The sequence below is a fragment of the Helianthus annuus genome, chromosome 14 (genome assembly GCF_002127325.2).
Source record: "Helianthus annuus cultivar XRQ/B chromosome 14, HanXRQr2.0-SUNRISE, whole genome shotgun sequence".
In the NCBI taxonomy this organism is placed as follows: domain Eukaryota; kingdom Viridiplantae; phylum Streptophyta; class Magnoliopsida; order Asterales; family Asteraceae; genus Helianthus; species Helianthus annuus.
In genome coordinates this window covers 16,446,668-16,457,896 of record NC_035446.2, presented here as the reverse complement: position 1 = coordinate 16,457,896, position 11,229 = coordinate 16,446,668, and the positions used below count along the sequence as shown (strand labels likewise).

The 11,229-nt window shown below is 34.7% G+C and overlaps 1 long non-coding RNA gene across 4 annotated transcripts; it reads right to left on the bottom strand.

Moving 5' to 3' along the window:
• Window positions 1-1,314: 1,314 nt before the first annotated feature.
• Window positions 1,315-10,775, bottom strand: LOC110908138. Of its 4 annotated transcripts, none has more exons than XR_004879068.1 (5): window positions 10,412-10,775; window positions 9,877-10,154; window positions 9,518-9,745; window positions 8,871-9,140; window positions 1,315-1,842 (listed from the first exon to the last, which is right to left on the bottom strand). It is a non-coding gene; the product is annotated as an uncharacterized LOC110908138 (long non-coding RNA). The 4 variants fall into 4 exon arrangements; XR_002574201.2 differs by having other exon boundaries at window positions 8,959-9,140; XR_002574199.2 differs by lacking the exon at window positions 1,315-1,842 and having other exon boundaries at window positions 5,165-9,140.
• Window positions 10,776-11,229: the final 454 nt, after the last annotated feature.

The window sequence follows — 11,229 nt, the reverse complement described above, 5'->3', positions numbered from 1 at the left end:
CGCGTGTCGCGACAGGGACCACTGGTCCTGTCGCGTGTCGCGACGGGTCCACTTCCAGCATAGGGTTGGTTCGTGTGTTTGTAGCCTGGGTGAGTCAGCGAATCAACGAAATTCTCATTTTACAACGAATTGTGAAGATAATCGTCAATTAGGGTTTACCCCCCTTGAGTTTTAGGGGCCCTGATCCTGATTCTGATTGTTTTGAAAATTTTAGGGTTTATGTCGGATTACTTAGGTTTCTCAATTAGGGTTTCCTTATTGGACAATTAACATAATAAGTAATAATTTTAGTGAGAGTTGTTACACATCTTTTCTGCAATGAAAGCGTAACCTACTGCGTCTTCCTCTGGTAGCAGTTCACTCCAATCGAATCCCTCATCGTCGTGAATAACAGCAAGTGCTCTAGATTTTTCTTTGGAGCTATCTTCTATTTGCTTCATTCTGGGAGGTTCAGATTTGTTCTGATGATAAATCTCTCTTTTATAGTAATCCTCACGGAATGGATTTGCTGTATCATCAGCAGGAGCATTTCGACATTCACGTTTGAAATGACATTTTTGTTTACACCTGAAGCATGTGACCTTTGACTTGTCAAAAGCAAGTTTTGTGGAAGGTCCTCCAATTGAATGTCTTCCAGTAATCTCCATGAAACGTTGCACTCTCCGGACTGCACTGGCCATACACCACCTGATATCGATCAGCTCCATCTATTCAGGATCTATTTGATCATAATCTTCCTTGGTCAGGTTAGTGTTTCCAATCTTGCCCGCCACGAGGCTCTCGTATGATTCTAGCACAGATGCTAAGAACACCATTTGCTGTTTTGCGGATTCTTCACTGAAATTTTGAGCGTTCTTCAGATCCACAACAATGTTGCATTGAAACATATTCTTTGATGCAGACTGATTTGAATTATTTGACGATGAACCACCATGATAGCCACTGCTAGAAGTTTCATGATTCACTTTGTTTGAATTCTCTGCAGAAAATGTTTTCTTGGTGATGCAGATTTCGGAATCATGCTTCCTCTGTAACACAGCTCCACATTCTGTTGATAAGATGAGTTGTTGACTTTGCTGGATTTCTTGATCTCTAACTCATGACTCTCCAGTCTTTCGATAAGCAGATCCACTGTTAAAACTTCTGGCAGCTTGATTATGTTCTTCAACATCAAAGCAAAGTATTGCCAGTCTTGCTCATTTGGCAGCGAGTCAAACAATTTATCGACCAACTTCTTGAGTATAAGCGATTCCATGCCTTGCCAGCTCCAATTTCAGATGCCCGAATCTCTCAATCATCTTGGCAACAGACTCGTTCTTTAAACAACCAAATAAATCAAACTATTTTCTTAACAGTTTCTTTTTGTTTTTGACTATCTCTGCACTACCTACACATTTTACCCTCAGTTTCTCCCTAAGATCTTTTAAATTATCGTATTCAATCAACAAAATTATATCATCTCTCACAGACTGATGAATCAACGCGATGCACTTTTGTTCAGCAACATATCTTTCTATCTCATCATTATCTGCTAAACTTTGACCACTCAGTCCTCCTGAACTGTAACCATTCTTCAAACTCTTCCAGCTTGGATATGCAAAAGCTTGAAGCCACTCGTCAAACCTTGTAGCCCACCTGTTGTAATCTTCAATCGCCATCAGTTTGGGAGGTTTGTCTATGTCCCATAAGCACTCTCTACACTCAACGCATCAGTGAGAGTTTTCTTTGCACTAGGTGTTGGTGTAGTTTCATTCGTGTTACTTGATGTGCCATCTCCCGAACCACCGGTAAATGCAAATACATCACAGAAAGGATTCATGAAATCATCCATCTTTCAAGTACCTGAAACAATCAACAAACACTTAGAAAAATTTTTGGAATTTTGAAAATCTTAGTTTCAAACGGAATCACTTGAAGCGGAATTACTTCAAACGAAAATACCACTCAAACGAGATTACTGATTTCAAACGGGATTACCAACAGATATTAATTCCGTGCGAAATTAGGTCAACTTCAAACGAAATTAGACCAACTGAAACGGAATTAAGTTCTTTGAAGCGGAATTAGTAATTCCGTGTGAAAACAACACAATTTTTCAAGCGGAATTAAGAACAGTGTGACTAATTCTGTGCGAAATTAGGATTCAGTTCAAACGAGATTATGATGACATCAGCATTTTCGAACAGTTTTACAAGCGGAATTAGCAATTTCATCAGATTTTGTTCGAATTAAGGTCCAAATCTCTCAAGGATTAGTTAACACTCTATTTTATGTGATATATGTGAATTTTAAGCCATTTCAACCGTTAAATTTTGTTCAAATCAGAAAAGAAGGTGTAGAAGTGAGAGAATCTGATGAAATCAAGTTGAATTGGTATGAACTCCTCGTCCTGAACTCTGATACCACTTGTTGGATCGTCGTGTGACCTTAACGAGTCAATCTGAGTAGTTCATCATCAAAAACAAAGGCGGAATCAATGTAATTGATGTCAAACAGCTTGTTTTCCTTTAATTTTCTTCTTATATTGATTTCCTGAGCTTTTACAATTCTGATAACAATTCAGCAGCACCTCGGCTCTCAAACAATGACTTCCAATTTCATATGAAATGAATATGGCACACATGTATATATAGGAGAGCTAATTCTGCTTGAAACAATCTCATGCGGAATTACCAGTTCACGCGGAATTACTTAATTCCGTGTGAAATTAGTAATATCGCTTGAACTTGATAGTTCGGTTTGAAATGTCTCAGGTACCTTTCAAGCGGAATTACCTATAACACTGTTTTCTCGTTTTGCGTGCCCTGATCTATCTAGTACATTACAAGACTCTATAAAGACGAAGTTAATAGACATCAGTGCACCAACATTTTTAGAATTTTTAAATATGTAACTAACAAAACATATTAGAATTTTTACATTACTAAAAGCCAACTATGTTGGGTTACATAAAGATGTTACAAAAAAAGTGTATCATAACCAAAGAACAATTTATTTTCTGTAACATTATTATGACCCAGTTGTTACACTCACACGAATCCCCTGACTTTTGTCAACTAGCACATTTGTTTCATCTAACAAAAAAAAAAACATATTAGAATTGTTACATTACTAAAACCCAGCTATGTTGGGTTACATAAAGATGTTACACAAAAAAAGTGTAACACAACCAAAGAACAATTTATTTTATATTACATTATTTTCTGTTACACTCATATGAATCCCCCTGGCTTTTGTAAACTAGCATATTTGTTTCATGTAACAAAATTCACTGTTTTTTTATTATACAAAACTCACCTTTTTTTCATGTTTATACCAAGAAAAAACTACACATAATAACATTAAACAAGAAAAGTAACTTCGATTTTAATCCAATAAACAAAAACTTAAAACAAATTGTTTTGATTGGTACAGATCTAAGATAAATTTTACACAAAAAATTGATGTAATCAATAATCAAAACAAACAGATCAATAAAACAAGAACTTAAAAACCTTCATCTTCTTGAACAAAAAAAAAATTGTAGATCCACAAAAGACAACAAAAATACAGACTAAAAAGTGTAGATTTGCAAACAAGGCTGAAAAACAAACATACTTTTTCACCTTCTTGAACAAAAATCTCGAACAAAAACCTTCGGCCTCTTCAAAAAATACAAAATGTGTAATTTCACCGGATCTTTGCCTGGTTTGAACAAAAACTTCATCATTCTCTTCGATATCTGATTCATCATCTTCTTCGTGTGCGATTTTCTTCAAAATAAACCAAAGAGGATCCGTCTTCATGGGGTTTGAAAGAAACATGGCGGATCCAGATCTAGATGATGGGTGTAGATCTAGATCTTGATGGGTTTAAAAGAAACATGGTGGATCCAGATCTACATGATGGTCCAGATCTAGATCTAGATGGCGTCTACATGGATATGATGCTCATCCGTTTCTTCAATTTCATTTTTGATCTTGTTTTTATCTATATTGGAACAAGAGAGAGAGAGAGAGAGAGAGAGGGAAACGTGTGCTAGAGAAGAGAGATGAAGGAGGAATATGAGATTATCTGGTGAGTTTTAATTACAGAGAGAGAAAATGTATGTAAAAAGAAAGAGAGAGAGTGTATACTAACTGTTACATTTTCTATCATCATACAAAATGACGTATATACCCCTCACTTATCAATGTGGCAGATGTGACGTGGCTGAATCCTAGCCACATATGTGGGTTTCTTGGGTTTTCTCAACTGGAGTGAGTTTTCTCATTATAATTAGCCTATATGTGTTGGAACCGGCTCGTCGAACCCTAACTAAGATCTCTTAACCCTAAATCCTAAATCCTAACTCCTAAACTCTAAATCCTAAAGCTAAAAAATCAGGCTAAAACCTAAGCTAAACCGTAAAATCTAAACTATAAACCCTAAAAGCTAAACCCTAAAGGCTAAACCTAAAGGTAAACCCTATAGTTAAACCCTAAAGCTAAACCCTAAACCCTAAAGCTAAACCCTAAGGCTTAACCCTAAGGCTAAACCCTAAAAGCCAAACCCTAAGATATTTAGGGTTTAGGGGTTATGATTTAGGGTTTAGGGTTAAGAGATCCTAGTTAGGGTTCGACGAGATGGTTCTAACGCCGTTGGAATGAGTCCAATCGGAGTTCATTTGAGTCGGTTCCCCACTGTTCCCCATTTTTTTAGTGATCCCCAATGAACCTCACTATAGGGTTACTATGTGAGAACGTTGAGAACCAATGTGAACACAACCTAAAATAGCTAAAAAAACCTAAAAAAACCCAACCCCCACCCCCCCCCCCAAAAAAAAAAAACCTAAACCCCCCCCCCACCCCCCCCCCCCAAAAAAAAACCTAACCCCCCCCCCCCCCCAAAGCTAAATGCTAAAAACTAAAACCCCAAAAAAACCTAACCCCCCCCCCAAAACCTAAACCCCCCTCCCCCCCAAGCTAAAATGCTAAAAACTAAACCCTCAAAAAACCTTAAAAAATCTAAAAAAAATCTAAAAAAATCTAAAAAAAAATTTTTTTAATATTTTTTATGCTCAAATCGCTACTTTTAGTGGCCAATTTTTTTTTTTTAAAAAAAAAAAATTTTTTTTTTGGCTTCGAAAAGTAGCGATTTTTATATAAAAAATATTAAAAATTTTTTTGTGTGATTTTTAGCTATTTTTAGGCATTTTTGGTGTGTTCACATTGGTTCTCGCGGTTCTCACAATAAGATGTGGTTCTCGCATGATCTTCTCCCTATATATATATATATATAATATATATTTGTCCATATAGTCCAATGTGCATATGTCAATGATTTTTGGTAAGGAAATATATAAGTATGTATTTTTGTATCTTTCTCCATACACCCATTCTTTGGGTAAGTATATTTATTTTTATACTTAATTATTTTTCAAGGTATTTTAGGTGTATTTTATATTTGTACTCCTTGTGTGTATTTTGTAACTTTTGAACCCTACATTTATACTAATACATAATATACATAAACAGACAATTTTTGGGTGACTACTAATTATATATAATTTGCCCTAGTTATATACATTTATATCCATTTTTATCTTTAAGAAAAACACTATTTTCTTAACTTATATTTTTGTATAAAAACTTGGCGAAATTATGGTTAAACACTTTAACTAGTAAAAATCTTGCAAAAGTATATTTTTCTAAGTGTTATAATTTTACAAAAAATTTGTCATAGTTTCCCCTAAATTTAGGGATTTTCCCATGTTTAAAAACATGTGTTATTATATTTCAAAACTCAACAAATCATTCACAACAATTTTTACAAGTATAAATATATAAATAATATACTTTTCATGTTAATAAGCTTGAAACTTCATGTGAACTTGTTGCATTTTGGATCTACATTTTTACCATGTCTATTTACTAAAAACATGTCTTGTTTGTTATATTTTATAAACTTTGTAGAAAATCATTCTTGAAAACTTTGTTCATCCACTTTTTCTATGAGTTTATAAGTTTAAACATATCATTTTAATAACTTTAACAAGTTCACATTTCATGTTCATCAAGTTTATTAACATGTTCATCATGGATCTTGTAAGATCCATATGTATACTTTTAGATCTTCACTTTAAACATGATATAGAAAGTGTACTTGTAGCATGTTTCATCGTCAACACAAACTATCAACTAAACACTTCAACACAACATCAAGAACACTGATTTCTTTTAGATTATGTTACTCCTTCATGTGTTTATCTTTTTAAAGATAAGTTTCATGATGGTTTACTTGTACATTTATAACATACTACTAACAAGGATCAAAATGAAGGTTAGAGAATACTCACAACTAGCACTGGTGGCTAGGGAAGAACACTTATGAACAAGATCATGAAAAGAAGATTAAAGTGGTGGATAAAAGCTTCCTATAGTGAGGTCTTTGCACTTCCAAGACTTGAAGCCTTCTTAGGTAGCCTTGATACACCTTTGTATACCCTTGGATTGCTTGTAAATTGATTGAAAAAGGAAGGTGAAGTGGAGGTGGCAATGGCCGAAATGAGAGAAGAGAGGAGGAAGGAGATGAAGTTGATTTTTGAAGTGTGATGAGAAGATAAGGTTTATTGTTTAGTGGTTTCTTTATAAACTTCCATCAAGTCTTTAACCATGGGATTAAGAAGTGGCATGTTTGACCATTAAGGCCATGTCAACATGAGAAAGAGGTGGGTCCCCCTATGGGGACGGTTATATCAGTGGGTTAGATGATGAAGTTTGTAAGTTGAGGGGTCTTAGATGTAAGTTTAGTGCCTAAGTAGATGTAAATTGTTGTTAAGTGTTTTTAAGTGTAATAAGTTATTATATGGCATATACTAGTTCTACAATAATCAAACAATGTCAACTAGTTTATATTTGGTGTCTAGTTAGTGTTCGGAGAATTGTTTGGTGCTAGTTTCGTTAGTGGATCGTTAAAGAATCATCTTGTGTAAATTGTATGGTATGATAGGTTATTGTGTATTAATGGTATTCCTAATGCTTTTTAAGTTGTTTTTGATGTTTAATATTATTTCTAGACTTAGTATAAATTACCAAATGCTGAATTTTGCGGACAATTGTCTTTTATGGGCCGAATCGGACACTTTTAAAGCTAGTTAATTTTTTCGGAAAGTGTTACTAAATATCCTTGTTTCACCACTTGGGATTTGATATATTTTTGATGTCGGACTTACATCTAGGTCCTAAATCTATCGTTTAGCTGAGTACCGGAGCTGCGCTGACACAACTAGTCTAACCAGTAAGTTTACTAGTTGTTTGGCGCATTGTTTTAATTGTTTCGAAATGCGGAGAATAAAATGTATGACATGCATGATTAATATGTATTCTGCAATATATCTAAATGTATGATATGCAGACATGCTGTATTGACGTTTAATACACATAATTGTAGAAAATAAATAATTATTTAATTGCACGGAAGTAAACAGAAAGTGTCGTTTGTCATAGAACAAATGGATTTTCTTTCAAACGGGAGCATTCTTGATGGCCCTTTGATTGTAAATGAGGTTATTGCTTAGATGGAGAGGACTAAACGTAAAGCTATTTTTTTAAAGTTGATCTTGAAAACGCTTACGATTCTCTATGTTGGAAGTATTTGTATTCTATTCGGAGAAAATGGGCTTTCCAAGGAAATAGATTAAGTGGATATCAACTATTCTCTCTTCGAGTAGGTCTGCAACTCTTGTAAACGGTTCGCCTACAAGTGAATTTGTTTGCACAAGAGGTCTAAGACAAGGGGATCCTATATCTCCTTATTGCTATGGAGGGTTTAACTTGCATTTTGAAGAAAGCTTGTTCGAATGGAGTTTTTGATGGGGTAAAAGTGTCAAATAATGTCCCTTTATTGTCACATTTGATCTTTGCCAATGACGTATTATTCATGGGGAAGGAATTCTAGGAATACACTTTGCTAAGGAGTATTCAAAGATGCTTTTAATTTGTATCAGGTCTCAAGATAAATCTTAGCAAATGTCAAGACTTTAGAATCGAGGTGGATCACTTAACACTACGCCAAAATAGGGATACAGCCACACAAAAAAAGTGTGACTATATGTCTTTCGCCTCACATATTTTTTTATGGTCAAGTGTGACCAAAGCTCGAGTCATCGTAGGTATCATACGACCACACACACTTTTTAGTGGCCGTAGAACATAAAAGTGTGGCTAATGGGTACAAACATTTTTTGGTTAAAACTTACATTTCATCCATTAAGTGTGGCAAAAGGATAACAACGGCCACATGTATTTACTTTAAGCGTGATCGTTACTACTATATAGTTACAAAAATTACCAAAAAAGTTTGTTTTAGCCACATCAATTAAAAAAAAAGTGTGGCAAAAAGGGTTGTTGTTATCAAGCATTTTGCCCAGTAAGTGTGCCTAAAGGGTAGAAACGGTCACATGAATTATTATAAGTGTGACTGTTTCTATTATATAGTCACATGAACTTACTGTAAGTGTGATTGTTTCTGTTATACAGACACGCAAACAAAAAATAAAGTGACTGTGGTATGGCTAATGGTTATTTATAGCCACACGAAATCTTGTAATTTTAAATGTGGCTATTGTCTAACCTTTGGTTACACATATTTTTTTTTTCTTATGACGATTTCTATCATGTGGTCACACAAATAAGAAACAAAGTGACTATGGTGTGGCTGTTGTCTAACCTTTGGTCACATATATTTGTTTTTTCCATGACATTTACTATTATTCCGTCACATAAACAAAAACAATGTGACAAATTGTGGCCGATTCTATTACATAGTTACATTAGTTTATTATAAGTGTGGCTAAAAACGTTTACTAGACACAACATTTTTTGTAATGTTAAGTGTGGCTATTGTCTAACCTTTGGTCACCCGTATTTGTTTTTCCTATGGCATCAGCAGAGGCATACATAGAAACATCAGGAGAGTAATGGATAACCGTAATCGCACCTTGATGTTTTTCGAGGGCAGTTTATTCGGTAAGAGAATCGCCATTAACTGAATATATGTGAAATTTACCATCTTGCCCTCCAACAATGGCTTCAGTTACATAATGTTTTCGCAATGGTCCCATTGAAATCCTCAGATATTGTCCATATTTTAGCAGTCTTATCAGCTGATTCAGTCAGCACCTACAACAAGGGTAAAAAAAATCCTAAATTTGAACTGAGAGAATACATAAAAACTAACAAATAAGTATATAACCCCTCAGTTTGATTAGTTCCATTATTGGTATTGCATTTTAACAAACATCTAGTGTGCATGACCCACCTCTACATTCCCCCAAAATCAAAACTTGTATTAATTTACTATTCTTGCCCTATTTGTCAAGGTCTGATCAATTTTTATCCTTTGTACTTCATCACATATGAGAAGATCACAAGAGCCACTATCATTAAACTTTGATGAATGCACTAGATAGGTCTTATAAGAAACAATCGGTACATGGGAGAGAACCAGGGTTAATTTGTGTATACTTCTAAAATCAAGAAATGTTAACTACATTTACCTGTAACCGGCTATGTGGGCTTCTGAAGTTATAAATGTTGGAAATGACATCATCACGGCTACTTTCACATAAACCAACAAGCTTAACTCTTTCACCAACCCTATTCTTAATTTTTGCCTCCCAGTTGCTTACTAGACTTGTAGGAGTTACAATTATTGCCTTTTTACCTAGTGGCCATTCATCTAATCCTTGACGAAGAAGAGTGTATAACTAGTAGTCTTCTCCAATCTATTTAAAAGGGCACAACATTGGTACATAAAAAACTATCAATGTACTTCATCACATCATTATGAGCAATAACGAGTAATATTTAGCTACTTATATGTAAATCTAATGTATTTTCTAATTAAATGTCTTACCTCTGGTGGGGTCAGGTGAACTTAACAAGTATATGGTCCGCTTCTAGGGGTACAGAATCGCCATCTCCATCTTCCAAATGTTCAGGCAGCCATATTATCAGTGATTTAATATCTGGTGGCAACTTTGCAATCCCTTCTGGCACTTCATACTCCACAGAAACACGAGTTTGATCCCCATGGTACAAACCATTCGCGAGCACAGAGGCGGCAAATCAGGTGTTCATTTTGATTGGGATACACAAAGAAGTAGTGATTGCCTTTACACCCGAAGATTTCCTCTGATATCAAAATCATAAATTCATGTTAGTTGACTCCAATACCAGGTCTGATTACATGACGTTGTACAAACCAAGAATCAATCACTCTATCCATCCCAAAAAACATCTTTAGAGTTATGCAATGGTTTTTATGATACAAATCGTCTAAAATGAACTATTCATGTTTTTTTTTAGCTAAAAACACACAAATTCCTACCAATTCTACGAAATTTAAATGAAATTATGAAAACACGAATGCCTAATTACATCTTACTAACCTACACAATAACGGTGTACCTCAAAGAGCATCCAAGTTCTGCAATTTCTATGGACACACAGCTGGTAATGAAGCGTCGTTCTCTTTACAGGATTCATCACTGTCAGATCTACATAATCCATCGTCTCCGTCTTCAGATTTCTTAGCAAGATAAATCATCCTGAATAGCTGGTCTCAGATTCTACATAAGACATCGTCTTCCTCCATAAACTAGGGTTCTTAATTTCAGATTAGGACTAGGGGAGATAGGGAATTGAAAAGGATGAACCTGATGGAGGGGGTGAGCAGGGAATTGAAAATTTTTGGTGTATTTTGTGGGCAAAGATGGTCACGTATAAGCTAATTAACTGTGATGATAATTTTTAGCCACATTTTTTGTTTTGCTATAGCCACACATAAAAATTTATAAATGGCTTGTTTTGCTATAGCCACACATAAAAATTTATAAATGGCTAACAAATAATACACTTTGATCACACAAATTTATAAGCGGCTATATGTATTATTTTTAGCCACGTCATTAAAAACCATCTATGACAATTAGTAGCATTTGGCCACACTTTTCTACTGTAGCCAGTGATTATCACATTTTAATTGAAAGTGTGACTAAAGGTTTCTGAAAGATGTGTTTTCGTCACCTGAATCAAACAAATATTGTGGCAATATGTCAAATTTGGCCACACATTTCGAGTTGTGGCTAGTAAATGTCACATTTTTATCTAAAAGTGTGGCTAAAGGTTTTAAAGTGTTATACAATGATCACATTAAAAATAAAACTGTGGCTAAAGGTTTTGAGCTACTATACAATAGTCATATTAA